The sequence below is a fragment of the Stenella coeruleoalba genome (genome assembly GCF_951394435.1).
Source record: "Stenella coeruleoalba genome assembly, chromosome: 1".
Lineage (NCBI taxonomy): Eukaryota > Metazoa > Chordata > Mammalia > Artiodactyla > Delphinidae > Stenella > Stenella coeruleoalba.
In genome coordinates, this window is record NC_137169.1 from 139107633 (window position 1) to 139129636 (window position 22004).

Below are 22004 nucleotides of genomic sequence, written 5' to 3' on the forward strand. Positions count from 1 at the left end.
AGGATCTTGATTACGCACGACAAAGAAGGTTTGACATTTTAGGGACCTCAGATTTTTTTGGCCAGATTTAGAGTGAGAATGGGAAGAAATATATCGAGGTGGAGACTAGTTGATCTTACCTTCTTTCTATGGCTCAAACAGCTGATTTGGGGAGTAGACTGGAAGGCAAATCTATCTCTCTGATCTTACTGTAAGAAGTCTAGTAAGTCCAGTGAATTACAAATCTTAGAACATAGATAAAAATGGTGGGAAGACGAAAGGGGTTAGGAAAGGGAAAGAGTGATGGCATGGGAGTCAAATTCAATCTAACAAAATGCTAAACAGGACAGAGATATGTACTATCATGATATGGACTGAGATGCTATCAACTTACTCATCATAAGCACAGCATCCTTCATATATAATATTTTATAAAGATAGGTACCATTTCTTTTTTTTTTAAGATTGTATAGTGGGACAATTACTGAACTTTAAGTCAGATGAGCTAGAATTTGGCTTCCCAAGTCATTGGATAAGTGACCTTATGCAGGTATCAGTTTAGTTGAGACTGAATCTCATTTTTAACAGAACGCCTTGCCTACCTCACAACTTCTGAAAGCATTTAGTGAAACTGTAAGCTGCTCTTCAAATCTAAGTTATTATTGTTGTTTTCACCCTTTTCCCCTTCTTCTCCCTCGTCTCCTCCTCCCCACTGTCATCTTCATCATCACTGTCATCATGATTCCTTGGGGTCAATATTTAGGCTGGAAATCTCATTTCAGCATTTATTCCTTGCAGAAAGAGAACCCTCAAAAGATATTACCCTTTTATCCCCTCTCTTTGACTCCCCTGATCATGTCTCCAAAGCTAGGGGTTCTGTTAAATTTTGCTATAAATGGAACCAGTTTGGCGAATCTCATTAAGACTTTATAATCTGAGTAAAATATTTACATATTTTTTGCATGTTTACAGAATTCATTTGTAAAGTCTAATTATCAACTCAGATGCCTGATGCTTTTATACCCAGGCATATGTCTACGTAGTTTATCCTCATACAATACAGGAAAACTGAAAATCCAATAAGTGAACTCTTTCACTGAGAGACATAACCAAAAAAGCCTGTTGTCACTTTTTAAGAGACTGTAAATCAATAAGTGATGTAGGGTTTTATTCTTTGGTAACATTAGGATGTTGACTTCAGCAATAAGCATGCTATAGATCAGAAGTTGGGACAGAATGTTCTGAAATGATACACAAGTAAAAAGCTTCTTTTTTTAGAACTGTAGACATCAGTTATCTTATCCAACGACCAGCTCTACACTTGTACTATCTTGAGGAGTACTCTGTAATCTATGGCCACTGTGCTGGTCTTTCCACTACAGTTTCTACCCAGGGAGGGGGAAAACAGCAATACATTCTAGTGAAAATTACCAATTCACAAATGGAGAAGAACATAAAATAATAAAAACAACTCTTCTCAGCCTCATTCAGATTGAGAATAAATGAAAGTGTTATTATTCATGCTGCTGTCAGACAGGATCACATCTGAGTCACACCAGACACAACTGAATCTAGCTTTGTTTTTTATTTACAAGATCCATGGAGAAAAGAGAGTCTACAGAACTCCAAAAAAGGGGGGGAACCTATTCCACTGTTTGCAATGTCCACTGTCTGGACATTCTTGCTCATTTTGTTTAAAGATCTAGAAAAAAAGAGAAATTGGAATTTTAATTTCCAAGTTGACTCTTTCCCAAATATGTTTTTTTAGGCAAATCCCTTAATTTTTTTGGGCCTCAGTTCTTTTTGTGTATTTAGAATGAGGTAATGATAGTATCTATCCCATAAGGTTTTTTTTAATCAATTGAAATTGAAACATATTAAATATTCTAAAAACTGTATGATGGTGCTTCCCTGGTGGCACAGTGGTTAAGAATCTGCCTGCCAATGCAGGGGACACAGGTTCGAGCTCTGGTCCGGGAAGATCCCACATGCCGCGGAGCAACTAAGCCCGTGTGCCACAACTGCTGAGCCTGCGCTCTAGAGCCTGCGAGCCACAACTACTGAAGCACGTGAGCCTGGAGCACGAGCTCTGCAACAAGAGAAGCCACCGCAACAAGAAGCCCCCTCTCGCCGCAACTAGAGAAAGCCCGTGCACAGCAACAAAGACCCAACACAGCCAAATATAAATTAATTTAAAAAACTGTATGATGCTATATAGTTGAGAGTAATATATTAGTTGACAGTAAAGTTAATAGTCATAGCAGTAAAAGCAACACCAACAAAAGGCCTACACCACCCATTACATGACCCCTCAGCAGGGCCACAGTCAGATGCACTACTATTTCTATAGCAAAAGATACAAATATTCATGCAGTGGAATAAACAAAAGAATATAATTAGCCTGACATAACTGAAGGTCAGATTTTGCTGCCAAAATGTTTTGAGGCCAAATTTATAAATATAAATTGAAACATGAAAGCCAACAGCAACTTTTTTGGATTTCAGAATTGTGCATAACAGATTTTAGATTTGCACTAATAAACTGATATATATGAGCCAAACTTTACTATGGAAATATGGTTATTAAATTTTCCCCCAGCCTTTCTGCATCTTGACTAAATTATTCTCATTTCAGTTTCCTTCCTGATCTGATCCCCCCACGCTTTCATCATCCCACTGCCCTTCTATTAAAACTCGCCAAAGTCTCCATGTTGTTGGGCCAGCAACATAGGTTCTGCAGCACAATAGGAAGACAAACTCTCAAAAATATGATGGACAGAAGTATTCTATTCTGACAGCCTCCTGGACCGGTCTTCCTGTTTCCATCCAGGGGTGAGTGATCCTTTCACAATGAAAACTTAGACATGTCGCCCTTCTGCAAAAATCTTTCAACGCCCTTTCAAGATTCTACTCAACAGAGATCAAACTTTTTAACATCGTGCACAAAGCCCTTTGTGGTCTGGTTCCAGCCTCATCCTCCTGCTGGGTTTACTCGCTCCCAATCCACAAGGCCCACATCCCAGTCCCGCCAGATGATTCGCAGTTCTCTGAAGATGCAGGAATATCTTACCTCCGCCTTTTGCTCACCCTGTCCCTTCTGCTATGACTGCCCCTCCCCAGACGGGTCTGCCAGGCGGCTATTACCCACCCTTTGTACATCCTCCCAAGCAAAACTTCACCTGTTAAGTCGATCCTGACCTCTTCACATTTCCTCTGAACTCTGGCTGTATCTTAAGCCTGTTGTCACCACGTGGGCCACATTATGGCATGATGACCCGCTCTAATTATGTGTCTACTCATCTTCCCCGACTCTTCATGTAGGCATCCTCAGTACGGCAATCACCACAGTCACTTTACAAACTGCGTGCTCAGTAAATATTTCCTTCGTGGATAAAAGTGCTTCGTGTAACTTTCCACCAAAACTCTAGACGTTAAAGGTACATAAAAAGCCACCACCAGCTAACTTTAAAGTTGGAGAAAAGTTCCTGTATCTTTTGTTTACAAGATAAAATTTAAGTTTGTTCTCTATCTGTGGTTCTCATGGAAGAACTCTACATAGTTTAGTGCTTGGGTTGAAAAAAAAAAATCTCTACTTTTGACCCTGCTCTATTCGACAAGCTAGAAATACACAGCATTTCAACAGGCATCACCAACACTAGACAAATATTAGAATGTGGCCAATGAAATCTTGATTTAAAGTTGGAAAGCTCTGCAGCACAGAAAGATTCAGAGGGAGGACGCAGGTCCCTAGAACTTTCCACAAATGCGTGACCTTCCCACCACTTCCAAAGGAGTTTTTGTCTATGTTGATAACATTTGCTTACACGCCAATGCTGAAAAACCCCTGACAAATATCTTACAAGCATATCCGTGATAAGAAGAAAAATGTCCCAAGCAGAACAATGCTTAGAATGTACAAGGTTACTACTTAAACAGCAGCCTGCCAGGACAAAAACCCACGTCTGAGATATTCAAATACTATTCAGTGAAACTAGTAACTCGTACATTCCGAGCGAATTTGGGACAAATAATTAAAGGAGATGCTTTATGTATTAAGAAACATTGAGCATGTCACATTTGTCCTTCTCTTTTACTCATCTTTCTAGAATTGAGGTTTTCTTTTATATTAAGAGGACCAGGGCAAGCGCTGGTAGGGGTGCCTATGTCTTACTCATCCTCAGTGCCCGGTACAGTGGCTGTCCCATAGAAAGCCCTCGATATTTGTTTACTGAACAAAACCAGAAACTTTCATTTAGAGAACATACTTAAGAAAATCTCTTTCTACTTCTTAGTTCTAATTATAAAGTATTTCTGATTTACTGATTTCTCTGGTTGCTTACAGTAGGGCAAGACCACACTGTGAATAGTTCATGATTAGGTGCCTGGATAAAATGGGCAGAACTCTGGTACCTAATACTATTCTTCGTGAACCTTTGTGCCTAGGCTAACTCGAGGCCACAGAATAACTACATGACATCTTTCTTTCCTGCTTTTTCCTAAATCTCAAAGGTCCTGGGACACCCTCACACTGTTTTGCTCAAATCAGTAAAGAAGCAGGGGTAAAAAAAAATCCCAGGGGAAAACAGCATCTAAGTGGCTCATGCTGAATTTTAGGGGATCTTTTCCTCTTTATTTTGAACCTGGCTGCTAACCACTAAGGAAGGCTGGTATCATATGGCCACATTTAAAAAATAAATATGAAATTGCTGACTTAGAGATGATCCTACTAAGTGAAGTAAGTCAGACAGAGAAAGACAAAGATTATGTGATATCACCTTTATGTGGAATCTAAAAAATAGTACAAATGAACTTATTTACAAAACAGAAACAGACTCCCGGACATAGAAAACAAACTTACGGCTACCAAAGGGGAGGGGAAAGGGATAAATTAGGAGTAGGGTACTAACAGATGCATACTACCATATATAAAATAGATAAATAACAAGGATTTACTGTAGAGCACAGGGAACTATATTCCACATCTTGTAATAACCTATAATGGAATAGAATAAAAAAAGAATATAGATATATACATATATAGATGTATAACGGAATCACTTCGCTATACACCTGAAACTAACCCAATATTGCAAATCAACTATATTTCAGTAAAAAACAAAAAGAAAAAAAAGACAGAAAAAAATAATAAATACAGAACTATGAAATCACACACAAAAAAATACAACCAGTGTTCAAAACTTCTGTAAAGTTTTGAAAAGTATGCACTGACGCATCAAACACAGTCTATCTTCCACCTTGGCCTAGAGCGCTATTGCTAAACTGTCAAGATTACCTACTGTAACATTTTACAGTGAGGAAACCAAGCCTCGAACAGTAACTTATGCGAGTTCACACATTCTAATATCCAAAGGGAAATACTGCTTCCTCTTCTTTTACATCAGAGTTTTGTCACTGATAACAGCCCTACTTGAAATGAAAAAAGGACCCATGTCTTCTACTCTCCACACATAATCCTTCAAAGATGTGAGCAAGAGGATGAATTTTAGTGGGGAGGCAAGGACAAGGAAAGCACGAAGTGAAATGACACAGAGGCTCTCTTTCTCTTGTTCAAGCCTCATAAGGTCCTGTTGAAAAAATCTACAGATAAGCATCTGAAATCACGGTAAATTACACACTGCATGCTGGTGACTCGGTCATGGAAAATTACGAAGCTACGTGATGTCTCATTTGTTGTGCTGAAAACAAATGTAAATAAATTACTGGGAGAATCTCATTTACATTTAGAAATTCATCCTGATGCATGACATGACTACCGACTGTTTTTAAAGATACCTTCAGAAGAAATGCCACTCATTAAACTCAGATCATGAGCATCATGTATGAGTGTGATCTGGTGCAGGCTTTTCAGAACAAGGAATACCTACCCTTTCATAAGAGTAGAAACACCTACCCTACACCACCACCTCACCCTCAGCGCAGGGGAGAAGCAGCATGAGTTGTTACTGTTTCTAACGCCCCCTCTGCTGTTCTCAGAGAGAACACTCCCGACCCACAGTCAGTGGGACCAGCTGGTTACCTAGTAGTGGGGATGGTTTGTGGTGAGCCTTTCACGCTCCCTCACCCCACTGCACCCATGACCTAAGGCTGCTGGCTGGGGTTAATGGGACAGAATGGACTTAACTGGCTCCTGGAGGGATCAAACCCATGCCCGATCTCATTAGCACTCTGCTTTGACCAACTGAGCTGCAAAGCCAGGGAACCTCATTGACCAGGAATTGGTCATCCAGTGGCACAGATGCCCTACGCTGAGATGCAGTTGACCTGAAAAGGCAGATATAAAGTACAGGAGATGGATGCGATCTGACCAAAAAACCTTGAAGGGCTTCGTGTCTAGGGTGGCCGTTCGGCTTGCTGCCATGCTTAATTTATCCCATCCACCTCTCCACGACTCCATCAAATAACCCAGGGCAACAGCAAGAACTTAGGAAACGGGGACAGAGTTACTGCACATTGAAGGTAATGAGAACAAATCAGACAAGCACTTACCAAAAAGTTCTGAGAACCGTTACAAGTAGCCTAAAGAGCTACAGCTAGAAAAGACTAGACTGCTGTTCCCCGTGGTTATGATACTCCACGTAGCAATGGTCCAGCATACTCTGTGCAATACACCTCCCTCCACGTCAGATGCAATCACACATCCCAATGCCCTGCCTTCTAAGTGACGGCCTGGGATTCAACCTTGTTTTCTCTGCAGCTGTGACTATGGGCTCAGTTTCCAGCCATTAAATGTCTTCCCATCTTTTTTCTTTTCCCTCACCCTAAATAGATATCTCAAAAAGTTGTTGAGTTTTGCTTTCTACCCCACAAGGGTGAGATACACCATTTCCTAAATAGGGTTATGATGGTGTGCGCGGCCTCATCCACAGCTGAATATTTACATAAGCCTGAAGAGGTCTCAGAGTTTATTGGTTAAGGGAAAAATAAGCAGGCCATGAAATAATTATTTTTCATTGTGCCCTGCCAAAACCATTCAGCCAAAGGCTAAATTGAGCTGCTATTGTGATTATTTGAACTGTGGAGCCAAAAGTCTTTGCTGCAAAGCATCCCAGCTGTCCTAAATTTTGTTCTGATGGCTAGTTTTCATTCTGGCTCAGACCCTGCCAAAAAAAATGGTCCCCAAAATAGGCGGGTGGAAGAGTGGCTTTATCCAGACCCACATCAATTACAGATTTAGGGCCATGTGGAGAACTTGATTATTAACAAATCACTTCCTGAAACCGTCATGACAGGATTCCCACATGCAAATGGTAGGCCGCTCATATGCACACAGTGAGGCGAGGAAATTAAAACCAAGACTTCCTCAATTTACTGACAGTCATTTCTTTCAACGCAGATTGTACTTGATGGCAAATGAGTTCTTCCCAGTGGTCCTCACGGCGGGGAGGCTGCAGCAGTTACCCAGGCCGGCTTAATGGCGGCATCGACCCTGTGCTTCCCTGGCACCTTGACAGGTGTGTCTAGTGACGGGAGGATTTCTCCACAGAGTGAAATGGCTTTAGGAAGCAATGTAAGCCTCTAAAAGGGCCTTAGCAAGGAACGTAGACTCTGCCTGTTCAGTGTGATGCCCCCAGTACGTGGAGCCATATTTGCCCGTTGGAGGCACTCAACAAACACGTGTCGTAAGAAAGGAAGCAGAGAAGGCAGGTGAGCGGAGAGCATGGTGCCACTAAGTTGTTAAGTCTGTTGCACCTTCTAAATAAGTATTCCTTTCGTATGCTAGGATGGACACATGTTGGAAAACTAACATAAAGCGGAGACACAGAAGACCTCCAAATCCATCATCTCTCTTTTTTCTGCTATACAGCAGGTTCTTAATAGTTATCTGTTTTACACATATTAGCATGTATCTGTCAAATCAATCATCTCTTATCCAACCGTTACTTTTTCCTACTTTGGCCAAGATCCATTCCCAATGGAGAAAAGCAGCAAATCAACGTTTTAATTGAATGCACCGTTCTATCAAAATGTACACCAGGCTTGAACAGAAATCAGAGTGCCTCTAAGAAGATCTCCTAAGATTTTCTTGCAGTTTACCACTCGATATATTTCAAGGTATGGAACCAGCTGCAATTGTATATCAATTTCAGGTAGACCAATAAGGCTGATCTGGAGGGTAGAGGAGGGAAAGCAGAAGCTCAAAAACCAAAAGGAAAGCCTGCAGAAAAGCCCTGGGAATCCTCCTGCTGTCTGCGTCCACATGGCATCCGGGGGGCGGCGGGTACTTTCCCAGAGCCTCAACTTACTCTCACTTGCGGCAGAACAAGTTTGATCTGTCCTGAAGCCAGTTTCAAGGTAGGGATGAAGCTTGGAGACACTGAAATCACCACTCAGAGTGAGGGTGAGTTTTTACTGTTTCTTGGACCTGCTTGGAAGAAAAGCAAAATCCCTGCTAGAACTGATTTTATGTAATATCAATTACAATTTGGAAAGTCACCTTCTCCCCATATTCAAACGACTCTGGAAATCCCCTTCTTTGTGATGTCTTCCGGGAACTATGACAGGAGTGGGGACTTCCTTGGTGTGCTTTGGGTGTGATATGATTTACTTCCTGTCCACTCATCTCCCCATCTCCCGGCACTCAAACTAAAAGGTGGAGGTGGGGAGGTGAACGCGTACCCTTCCAGCAATGGAGAACCTCTAACTGGTAAAGACCATGTCTGTCATACACCAGCTCTCCTGATTGCCTAGCAGGACTAACTAGTTCTTGATCGATCCGTGAAAAATTAACATGGGTGGTGAAAGGTAAGTAGCTGGGTCATCTTTTAAATAGAGATGGTAGCTAGGAGATGCAGTCATGATATCCGAAAAGCATAAATCTAAAAGATGCATCTGGAAAACAAAGTAGTTTGGGTGACTAATGGTGGGGATATAACTATATATGGTTGTCAAGGGGATTTGGGGGCTGTACAGACTTCAGGCTAGGACAGGTGGGTTATCTTTGTCATGACTGCTTCATGACACCACCAGAAACTAGAGCCAAGAGGGACCTTAGCGATCACCCCCTCCACACCCACCCACGATGATACCCACTCCAATTGCCACCAAAAAGAGAAGAAGACACAGAGGCCTGGAGATATGAGCATCATTCAATCATTCACCATCAAATGCAATTTTTTTCTTGATTCTTAACCTCTTTTCCTCTCTGCTCCATCGTTCCTTTCATTCCTCTCCATTTCTACGCACCCGCTTCAACATTTATTATCTTTTCCTTCTCCCTGTGACTTAGATCTTCCTTCCCAGCAGCCGTAAGACTAATTTTAAAAAGCAAAGATTTATACAGCACTTATGGTGCTAGGAATTATTCTGAGTGCTTTGATATTCACCACCTCATTTGTTCTTTCCAACAGCCCTATGAGGCAGGTACTATCATGATCCCATTTTATTATAGATGAGCAAACTGAGGTGTAGAGAGATTAGGTAACCGGTTCAAGAGTACTCAGTTGAGGGACACAAGCAAATCTGAAGTGCAGGGGGCTTCTGGGAAGATGGCGGAAGAGTAAGACGCGGAGATCACCTTCCTCCTCACAGATACACCAGAAAAACATCTACACGTGGAACAACTCCTACAGGACACCTACTGAACGCTGGCAGAAGACCTCAGACCTCCCAAAAGGCAAGAAACTCCCCCACGTACCTGGGTAGGCCAAAAGAAAAAACAGAGACAAAATAAAAGGGACGGTACCTGCACCACTGGGAGGGAGCCGTGAAGGAGGAAAAGTTTCCATACACTAGGAAGCCCCTTCGCGGACGGAGACTGCGGGTGGCGGAGGGGGCGGTGAGCTTCGAAGTCGCGGAGGAGAGCACAGCAACAGAGGAGCGGAGGGCAAAGATGAGAGATTCCCGCACAGAGGATCAGGGCCGACCGGCACTCACCAGGCCGAGAAGCATGTCTGCTCACCCACCGGGCCGGGCGGGGCTGGGAGCTGAGGCTCGGGCTTCGGTCGGAGCGCAGGGAGAGGACCGGGGTTGGTGGCGTGAACACAGCATAAAGGAGGCTAGTGCGCCACGGCTGGCCGGGAGGGAGTCCGGGAAAAAGTCTGGAGCTGCCGGAGAGGCAAGAGACTTTTTCTTCCCTCTTTGTTTCCTGGTGCGCGAGGAGTGGGGATTAAGAGCGCTGCTTAAAGGAGCTCCAGAGACGGGCGCGAGCCGCGGCTAAAAGGGCGGACCCCAGAAATGGGCATGAGACGCTAAGAATGCTGCTGCCGCCACCAAAGAAGCCTGTGTGTGAGCACAGGTCACTGTCCACAACCCCCTTCCGAGGAGCCTGTGCAGCCCGCCACTGACAGAGTCAAACGCCCGGCGCGCCTCAGGCTGGGGCAACGTCATGGCGGCCTCTGCCACCGCAGGCCCGCCCCGGTGCTCCTCCCTCCCCCCGCCGCCCCTCCCCCCCGCCTGAGTGAGCCAGAGCCCCCGCGGCAGCTGCTCCTTTGACCCCTCCCTGTCTGAGTGAAGAACAGACGCCCTCCAGCGACCTACACGAAGAGGCGGGGCCAAATCCAAAGCTGAGCCCCAGGAACTGTGAGAACAAAGAAGAGAAAGGGAAATCTCTCCCAGCAGCCTCAGAAGCAGTGGATTAAAACTCCGCAATCAACTTGATGTACCCTGCATCTGCGGAATACGTGAATAGACAACGAATCATCCCAAATTGAGGAGGTGGACTTTCAGGGCAAGAGTTATGATTTTTTCCCCTTTTCCTCTTTTTTTGAGTGTGTATGTGTATGCTTCTGTGAGAGATTATGTCTGTATAGCTTTGCTTCCACCATTTGTCGTAGGGTTCTATCCGTCCGTTTTTCTTTCTTTTTTGTAATAATTATTTTTTTATTTTAATAACTTTATTATATTTTATCTTATTTTATTTTACTTTATCTTCTTTCTTTTTTCCTTCCTCCCTCCCTCCCTCCCTCCCTCCCTCCCTCCTTCCCTCCTTTCTTTCTTTTTTCTACTTCTAATAATTCTTTCTTTCTACTTTTTCTCCCTTTTATTCTGAGCCATGTGGATGAAAGGCTCTTGGTGCTGCAGCCTGGCGTCAGTGCTGTGCCTCTGAGATGGGAGAGCCAACTTCAAGACACTGCTCCACAAGAGACCTCCCAGCTCCACATAATATCAAACGGCGAAAATCTCCGAGAGATCTCCATCTCAACACCAGCACCCAGCTTCACTCAACGACCAGCAAGCTACAGTGCTGGACATCCTATGCCAAACAACTAGAAAGACAGGAACACAACCCCACCCATTAGCAGAGAGGCTGCCTAAAATCATAATAAGTCCACAGACACCCCAAAACACACCACCAGATGTGGACCTGCCCACCAGAAAGACAATATCCAGCCTCATCCACCAAAACACAGGCACTAGTCCCGTCCACCAGGAAGCCTACACAACCCACTGAACCAACCTTAGCCACTGGGGACAGACACCAAAAACAACGGGAACTACGAACCCGCAGCCTGCAAAAAGGAGACCCCAAACACAGTAAGATAGGCAAAATGAGAAGACAGAAAAACACACAGCAGATGAAGGAGCAAGATAAAAACCCACCAGACCTAACAAATGAAGAGGAAATAGGCAGTCTGCCTTAAAAAGAATTCAGAATAATGATAGTAAAGATGATCCAGAATCTTGGAAACAGAATAGACAAAATGCAAGAAACATTTAACAAGGACCTAGAAGAACTAAAGATGAAACAAACAACGATGAACAACACAATAAATGAAATTAAAAATACTCTAGAAGGGATCAATAGCAGAATAACTGAGGCAGAAGAACGGATAAGTGACGTGGAAGATAAAATAGTGGAAATAACTACTGCAGAGCAGAATAAAGAAAAAAGAATGAAAAGAACTGAGGACAGTCTTAGAGACCTCTGGGAGAGGACAGTCTTAGAGACCTCTGGGACAACATTAAACGCACCAACATTCGAATTATAGGGGTTCCAGAAGAAGAAGAGAAAAAGAAAGGGACTGAGAAAATATTTGAAGAGATTATAGTTGAAAACGTCCCTAATATGGGAAAGGAAATAGTTAATCAAGTCCAGGAAGCACAGAGAGTCCCATACAGGAAAAATCCAAGGAGAAATACGCCAAGACACATATTAATCAAACTGTCAAATATTAAATACAAAGAAAACATATTAAAAGCAGCAAGGGCAAAACAACAAATAACACACAAGGGAATCCCCATTAGGTTAACAGCTGATCTTTCAGCAGAAACTCTGCAAGCCAGAAGGGACTGGCAGGACATATTAAAAGTGATGAAGGAGAAAAACCTGCAACCAAGATTACTCTACCCAGCAAGGACCTCATTCAGATTTGATGGAGAAATTAAAACCTTTACAGACAAGCAAAAACTGAGAGAGTTCAGCACAACCAAACCAGCTTTACAGCAACTGCTAAAGGAACTTCTCTAGGCAAGAAACACAAGAGAAGGAAAAGACCTACAATAATGAACCCAAAACAATTAAGAAAATGGGAATAGGAACATACATATCGATAATTACCTTAAATGTAAATGGACTAAATCCTCTCACCAAAAGACACAGGTTGACTGAATGGATACAAAAACAAGACCCATATATTTGCTATCTACAAGAGACCCACTTCAGACCTAGAGACACATACAGACTGAAAGTAAGGGGATGGAAAAAGATATTTCATGCAAATGGAAACCAAAAGAAAGCTGGAGTAGCAATTCTCATATCAGACAAAATAGACTTTAAAATAAAGACTATTAGAAGAGACAAAGAAGGACACTACATAATGATGAAGGGATTGATCCAAGAAGAAGATATTACAATTGTAAATATTTATGCACCCAACATAGGAGCACATCAATACATAAGGCAAATACGAACGCCATAAAAAGGGAAATCGACAGTAACACATTCATAGTAGGGGACTTTAACACCCCACTTTCACCAATGGACAGATCATCAAAATGATAATAAATAAGGAAACATAAGCTTTAAATGATACATTAAATAAAATGGACTTAATTGATATTTATAGGACATTCCATCCAAAAACAACAGAATACACATTTTTCTCAAGTGCTCATGGAACATTCTCCAGGATAGATCATATCTTGGGTCACAAGTCAAGCCTTGGTAAATTTAAGAAAACTGAAATTGTTTCAAGTATCTTTTCCAACCATCTCACTATGAGACTAGATATCAATTACAGGAAAAGATCTGTAAAAAATACAAACACATAGAGGCTAAACAATACATTACTTAATAACGAAGTGATCACTGAAGAAATCAAAGAGGAAATCAAAAAATACCTAGAAGCAAATGACAATGGAGACACAATGACCCAAAATCTATGGGATGCAGCAAAAGCAGTTCTAAGAGGGAAGTTTATAGCACTACAATCCTACCTTAAGAAACAGGAAACATCTCAAATAAACAACCTAACCTTGCAGCTAAAGCAATTACTGAAAGAAGAACCAAAAAACCCCAAAGTTAGCAGAAGGAAAGAAATCATAAAAATCAGATCAGAAATAAATGAAAAAGAAATGAAGGAAACGATAGCAAAGATCAATAAAACTAAAAGCTGGTTCTTTGAGAAGATAAACAAAATTGATAAATCATTAGCCAGACTCATCAAGAAAAAAAGGTAGAAGACTCAAATCAATAGAATTAGAAATGAAAAAGGAGAAGTAACAACTGACACTGCAGAAATACAAAGGATCATGAGAGATTACTACAAGCAACTGTATGCCAATAAAATGGACAACCTGGAAGAAATGGACAAATTCGTAGAAATGCACAACCTGCCAAGACTGAATCAGGAAGAAATAGAAAATATGAACAGACCAATCGCAAGCACTGAAATTGAAACTGTGATTAAAAATCTTCCAACAAACAAAAGCCCAGGCCGAGATGGCTTCACAGGCGAATTCTATCAAACATTTAGAGAAGAGCTAACACCTATCCTTCTCAAACTCTTCCAGAATATAGCAGAGGGAGGAACACTCCCAAACTCATTCTACGAGGCCACCATCACCCTGATACCAAAACCACACAGGATGTCACTAAGAAAGATAACTACAGCTCAATATCACTGATGAACATAGATGCAAAAATCCTCAACAAAATACTAGCAAACAGCATCCAACAGCACATTAAATGGATCATACATCATGATCAAGTGAGGTTTATTCCAGGAATGCAAGTATTCTTCAATATACGCAAATCAATCAATGTAATACACCATATTAACAAATTGAAGGAGAAAAAACATATGATCATCTCAATACATGCAGAGAAAGCTTTCGACAAAATTCAACACCCATTTATGATAAAAACCCTGCAGAAAGTAGGCATAGAGGGAATTTTCCTCAACATAATAAAGGCCATATATGGCAAACCCACAGCCAACATCATCCTCAATGGGGAAAAACTGAAAGCATTTCCACTAAGATCAGGAACAAGACAAGGTTGCCCACTCTCACTACTCTTATTCAACATAGTTTTGGAAGTTTTAGCCACAGCAATCAGAGAAGAAAAGGAAATAAAAGGAATCCAAATTGGAAAAGAAGAAGTAAAGCTGTCACTGTTTGCAGATGACATGATACTATACATAGAGAATTGTAAAGATGCTACCAGAAAACTCCTAGAGCTAATCAATGAATTTGGTAAAGTAGCAGGATACAAAATTAATGCACAGAAATCTCTGGCATTCCTATACACTAATGATGAAAAATCTGAAAGTGAAATAAAGAAAACACTCCCATTTACCATTGCAACAAAAAGAATAAAATATCTAGGAATAAACCTACCTAAGGAGACAAAAGACCTGTATGCAGAAAGTTATAAGACACTGATGAAAGAAATTAAAGATGATACAAATAGATGCAGAGATATACCATTTTCTTGGATTGGAAGAATCAACATTGTGAAAATGACTTTACTACCCAAAGCAATCTACAGAGTCAATGCAATCCCTATCAAACTACGACTGGCATTTTTTACAGAACTAGAACAAAAAATTTCACAGTTTGTATGGAAACACAAAAGGGCCCGAATAGCCAAAGCAATCTTCAGAACGAAAAACGGAGCTGGAGGAATCAGGCTCCCTGACTTCAGACTATACTACAAAGCTACAGTAATCAAGACAGTATGGTCCTGGCACAAAAACAGAAAGATCAATAGAACAGGATAGAAAGCCCAGAGATAAACCCACACACATATGGTCACCTTATCTTTGATAAAGGAGGCAGGAATGTACAGTGAAGAAAGGACAGCCTCTTCAATAAGTGGTGCTGGGGAAACTGAACAGGTACATGTAAAAGTATGAGATTAGATCACTGCCTAACACCATACACAAAAATAAGCTCAAAATGGATTAAAGACCTAAATGTAAGGCCAGAAACTATCAAACTCTTAGAGGACAAGATAGGCAGAACACTCTATGACATAAATCACAGCAAGAATCTTTTTGACCCACATCCTAGAGAAATGGAAATAAAACAAAAATCAACAAATGGGACCTAATGAAACTTCAAAGCTTTTGCACAGCAAAGGAAACCATAAACAAGACCCAAAGACAACCCTCAGAATGGGAGAAAATATTTGCAAATGAAGCAACTGACAAAGGATTAATCTCCAAAATTTATAAGCAGCTCATGCAGCTCAATAACAGAAAAACAAACAACCCAATCCAAAAATGGGCACAAGACCTAAATAGACATTTCTCCAAAGAAGATATACAGTCTGCCAACACATGAAAGAATGCTCAACATCATTAATGATTAGAGAAATGCAAATCAAAACTACAATGAGATATCATCTCACACCAGTCAGAATGGCCGTCATCAAAGAATCTAGAAACAATAAATGCTGGAGAGGGTGTGGAGAAAAGGGAACACTCTTGCACTGCTAGTGGGAATGTGAATTGGTACAGCCACTGTGGAGAACAGTATGGAGGTTCCTTAAGAAACTAAAAATAGAACTACCATATGACCCAGCAATCCCACTCCTGGGCATATACCCTGAGAAAACCATAATTCAAAAAGAGTCATGTACGAAAATGTTCATTGCAGTTCTATTTACAATAGCCCAGAGATGGAAATATCCTAAGTGTCCATCATTGGATGAATGGATAAAGAAGATGTGGCACATATATACAATGGAATATTACTCAACCATAAAAAGAAACGAAATTGAGCTATTTGTAATGAGGTGGATAGACCTAGAGTCTGTCATACAGAGTGAAGTAAGTCAGAAAGAGAAAGACAAATACCGTATGCTAACACATATATATGGAATTTAAGAAAAAAAAATGTCATGAAGAACCTAGGGGTAAGACAGGAATAAAGACACAGACATACTAGAGAATGGAGTTGAGGATATGGGGAGCGGGAAGGGTAAGCTGTGACAAAGCGAGAGAGAGGCATGGACATATATACACTACCAAACGTAAGGTAGATAGCTAGTGGGAAGCAGCCGCATAGCCCAGGGAGATCTGCTCGGTGCTTTGTGACCGCCTGGAGGGGTGGGATAGGGAGGGTGGGAGGGAGGGAGATGCAAGAGGGAAGATATATGGGAACATATGTATATGTATAACTGATTCACTTTGTTATAAAGCAGAAACTAACACAGCATTGTAAAGCAATTATACTGCAATAAAGATGTTAAAAAAAAAAAGAGTACTCAGTTGATAAGCAACAGAGATATATTTGAAAACAGTGAGGTGGTCTCCAGACACCTTGCTTTTAACCATTATACAAACTGCGTCAACTACTAAATGTTACTGCACATCTATGATGGGCCAGCCATTGTGCTAAGGACTTTATGGGCACTGTTTCATGTATTCCTCGAAACCACTAGATGAGGTATTTAATAGCCTCCTTCCCACTTTACGTGAGGCAACTGAGACATGAAGAGTTTTAGAAACATGACCAAGGTCATTGTCTAGGAAGAAGCACACCAGGTTAGGAGCCAGGTCACCTGACTATGGAACCTATCCTTCTAAACAGGCTCCCAACTTTCCCTTCACCCTGCCAGAGACCCAGAGGCTAGAATACCCAGAGGCTAGAAGACAGGATCAATGATGAGAGCAAAGAGCTATGCCTGGTGGGTCCTGGAGTCTGTCATGTCATTAGGTTCAAAAAATCTTTAGAAACCTAGGAAATAGGGAAAAAGCATCCATGGAGTGCTTTTGTTTTGTGAAAACAAGACAAGAATTATCTAGCATGCATTCCTGCAGAATGATTTTTGCCAGTTTCAGTTATTCAAAAGTACAAGCTCAATAAGGTGACGTTAATTTTGAATAACCGTGACCAAAAATAAATCTCTCTTTTTAAAGATCCTAAATAACACCAGTCTAGGGCTTTGGGTCTAACTTCCAGGGTACATCATATTTGTGGAAAAAGCATATGCACTTTAACAGAAAATTAACTCACGTGTTTGTGGTCAAGAACAGCAGAGAAAGCAAAGAATTGAAAATTCTATTTTAGTCATTTTCAAATGCTAAGGTTTTCCCACCATCTACTAAGGATATTCCCCAGGAAAACAGTGATCTCTACAAGCAAGGCCTCTTATACTTGCCCACACCCTTACCTAGAAAGGTCCAAATGGAGTCTGTAGTTACTTTACGTAGAAACACAGGATCAAGATGTCTGATGTGGTAGGAGAAGAATACAACTGAAGTCAAGTGTTCTAAAAAATACTGGAGGAATATTCATTATGCTAATCAATCATTTCAGAGAGGGAGGATCATGCTAACGTCTTAGGAGATCCGCATCCTGGAAAACCACTAATATGAGGTTATACGGTTACGGTACAATTAAACTACCACAGTCGTGGTAGGTCATTTTCATTCTGATTTTCTATTCTCCCTTTTACATATTATTCATATCTGGAATAATACACAACCTAAGATGAGAGGAGAAATAGCCAAAAAAGGAAAGTTCTTGTAAAACCATAAAAAGTTAAGCCCACGATCCCCAGCAGAGAACAACCTCTGCCCCCACTACTCCCCACAGAGGTCGGCCGTGCATGGTGAGCTAACACCTTGCCTTTAGTTCCCTGACCTTTCCTCTGGTCTGCTGAGCCCCATGGAACTGGCAGCAACTCGTGATTTCATTCCTACCTGAGTTGGTGGCATGAAAGGAGCCCTGCCCTGTGACCTGTGGGAGAGCCATGACTCTACCCGCTAACTAGATCCCCTCTGATCCAGCCCCTTGGCCCAAGGAAGCTATACAACATTTTTCCCTTTAAGGCAAAGAAAGAGATGCCAGACAGGCTTCATTTCAATGAAACGGAGCAGAGAATCAGAATAAAATCCGTCATACTTATTGGAAGACCCTGCAAATGGCAAGAGTTTTCAAGACATCACTCATGGTTAATTAAAGAGTATGAAGAGTACTCACTCAAGGCTATTCCCTTCCTCCCAAAGAGTTGTGGGTTCAGGGAAGGCCAGGGCTCCAGCAAAAGGGTTATTAAACAGCACCTCTGCCCTGAGTTCGGCTGATTTGGTATAATGTTTTACATGTGATAACACATGTGGCTGTCCACTGGGGGGTGTCTGATTTGGAGGGCGATTAATGTGTAGCCTTTCCTAGTGAATCCGCCTAAGGGATTAGTAACACCCCCAAAGTTCAGTTGAATATTAACTGCATTAACTTTGCAGCCTGCAACATCCTGTTACACACAAACAGCCCACGGTACCTTATGGATGGCTCACTTCACAAAAACCATTCCAAGCAGAGCCCCACCGATGGAAAACTGTGTTCCATCCAAAGGGGTGCCCTCCCAGCCAACCTTGGCCAAGACCCAACAGAAAGAGCCCAGTCTAGGGTATTAATGGTTTTACTCAGCTGCCAGAATGCCTCTGACCAGACAGCACCCCTTTCTTTTAGGTCTTACTGTGGACCAAGTCCCTGAGGATTGTTTGAAAAGAGGCATCTTGTAAGAATGTTGAATGTTCCACATAATTTTTTTTTAAAAATTATCCAACACAAGGGCCACATGTTCATCCTGTTCCCAAAATATAAAGTCCCCAAGAACAACTTCCTACCGACCATAAACTTTCCAGAAAAAGCACAGAGAACAATTCTGTTACTACCCCCAGGACACAAAAAAGACTGAATAAAGCTTGAACCCATCTGATAAATGAAAGACACGGTCGCTCATCTTCTGCCCAATGGCAGGCACTACCTTAGAGAAGATCAGCTCACCAGAACCCCCACTGAATGAGCGCCCCCCTCTCCTTACACTCTAGTTCTTTGTTACATGCATTCTTGAGCCCTTACAAGTCACCTGTACAGAGGTGGGTGCAGCGTAACTAGAAATCAAGTTAAATCTCAGGGTCTGGAAACTTTATCTTTTCATAATGCTGTACACTTAATTCCTCCTGCCAATTAGCCATGCAGTTATGTTGTCTAGAAATGGAGAAGACAAACAATAGATTTTAGTATTTAAACAGGAACTGAAACTGCAAGCAGAGAGCCACAAACAACACCATTACACTGGAATTAAAGCTCTATGTGAAAAGAAAAAGTTTCCCTCCCAGCCACCAGCAGGCACCATGCACAAAGCAGCCACCCACAGATCACAAGGAAGGTGGAACATGAAGGCAAAGCTTGGATTCCCAGGTTAGGCTGGGATTCTGTGAAAACCCCAGGCATGAAAATATGACAGAATAAAGCAGAGAACAATACGGCACAACACTTGCCCTTTAAGGGTTAAACAAATGAAACTCCTCTACCAACAGCGTCATTCATGCAAAATTGTGGTGTCAGTTTAGCCTTTCTCTAATCTTCATGCCTGTCAAGGTTTTCTAAAGTCATGCCTTACTATCAGAGTTGGGAAACAGAACAAGCAACAGTCAACTGACGTTTATTCCCATTTTCTAGAAATTGTGACGAGAATCAACAAAAATTCAAACGTATGAGCAGATTTGGCCTTGCATTTCCCTCTGGATCCTATTCCTAGAATCTTTATAACAACCTCTGCACCCATGTCACCTCCATCAATACATGGACCTTCTCTTAATAGAATCTATAAGGGGATACAGACCTTACAGAATAGCATCTTATTTCAGTTTTATGGAAGGAATGAATTCAGCCTCTATCACCATTACCGCTCCACAGAGAGGCCTGGATGGTCTTCAAACATCCATGGAGGAAACAACTAGAGGAAACGTTGCCAGGAGATTCTTCTGCTGGGAAGGTTTTGCCGAAAACAGCAAGACTAAGAGAACCCACGTTGGAGACAGAAACTTTATTTATACGCTCAAGAACTGTGGCCAGTGGACACAAGCCTCATGTGCCTTCTGAGGACAGACTTATCAAGACTGAACGCCAAGTACAGAAGAGGCCTGAGCTTTGCCTGTTTAGCTGAATGTGCAAAAACTGTAGAACCTCTAGTGGAAATAACTCCTCCCAAGAGAGGGGTGACAGAAACTTCTGGGTTGAATTTTGCATCTTTAAGAACAGCAAATTTCAGGAGTCAGCCATCACTATGTCCCCTCAAATATACAGTGTATCTGAAAAAATAAAATTGGTGAAGAACATTTTCCAATTCCTGGAAATGAGCACAAAATGGTAAAAAAAAATGTAATTAATGGGTTTGTACATACATGTAGGTCATATACCCAACTACATGAGTATATAGTACCAATGTTCATATAGAATTTGTTGATGATTCTATTTAGCCTCTATTCTGCCTCTGCTTGTATTAAAAGAGCCTCTTCACAACAGTCTTCCTGGCCTTGCCTCGAAAAAATACTAAGTATTGGCACCGTATTCCACTGCTTTCTGAAAATCAAGGGTTGTTCCACAAATCGCATTACCCATCCCTGCACTATAGCACTGGACCCTCCAGAAAAGTACTCCCCGCCATTTCCTCTTTAATTCAAAAGTCATTGCGCACCACTAGAGCTCAGAGTTTAACACGAGTTCTCTAAAAAACGCAAGAAAAAAGAAGGAGAAATTAATTCTAACCCTTACCTTTGGCACCTTATAAGACTTTTGGCCATGACTTACCTGTATAAATAGAAAGAACTAATTTACTACAGAAATGCCCATGGGCGAACATGTACTGACTAATGAAGTGTTCAGCTTTCGCATGATTAACCAGATGGCAGGGGGGAGTGTAAAAAGCAGAGGGCATAAAATAATAAGAAAAATTGATTAGCAGCCCCCTTTTAAAGTAGTCCATGAAAAATCCCTTTTTTGTACTCACTAGCTTGGAAACTTACTGCAAGGGACGATAAATGTGAATGGTTCACCAGGGCACTGAGCAAGCCCCATGGCAGCTGTGTGCGTCTTCAAAATTCACTAAATAGGGAGGTTCACGTAAGAGGAGAAAAGACACCAAGCTGCCTCCAAACTGATCAACTTACACAACAGGTCCTGCCAGCTGTCATAAAGTTAATTTTCTAATATATTGTGAAACACATTACATAAAGTTGAAAAACTATGATTGGGCTTTGTGTCCATTCAATTTTCTCTCTGGAGAACTCTCCTAGACCACACTTGGCTTTAACTCCCGCCAGACCAATTCATTAAGAAAAAAGGGGATAGTCTTGAGCCAGAATATTTATACACTTGACTCAGAAACAATCTATTCTAAGGGACATTTTCCCAAGCTATGTGCACTACAGGGCTCTCCTATTCATAAAATTCTTGAGCTGGTCTGCAACTCCCTTAAGTGAGGAGAAAAGGAGTCAGATCCAAAAAAGAAAAATGCACACGGACCAAAAAAGAAAGGAAATGTCCGAGGAGAAGCATGGGTTTAGGCTACTTATAAAGCAATGAAACCTCTTTCTTCCATTTACTCTGATTACACAACTAATATTTACTCAGCTTAGTCCTCCCTTTAGCACAAGGGACAGGCATTTCCCAGGCAAAGAAAAGAGAACAACCAACGCTCAGTATCCTCGCCACCACGCCAGGCTCCAACCCCCAGATCCTACCCTTTATCTAGGATGCTGCCTTGGTTAAAGAGACACTAGGATGGGCCAGAAGTAGTAACCTACAAAGACGCATGCGCACGCGCA

The 22004-nt window shown here is 41.6% G+C and overlaps 1 protein-coding gene across 3 annotated transcripts in view; it reads right to left on the reverse strand.

Annotated features, from left to right (window-relative positions):
• The window catches only part of ESRRG (estrogen related receptor gamma), a 588258-nt gene that overhangs the window by 513289 nt on the left and 52965 nt on the right, over positions 1-22004 (reverse strand). For 2 of the 3 annotated variants that reach the window (XM_079934777.1, XM_079934776.1), the window contains exon 1: positions 9683-10460. The exons of the other annotated variant lie outside the window; for it this stretch is intronic. The gene's annotated coding sequence lies outside the window, so the exon portion shown is untranslated. Of the gene's footprint in view, positions 1-9682; positions 10461-22004 lie in introns of those variants that run through there. 3 annotated transcript variants of the gene reach the window in all.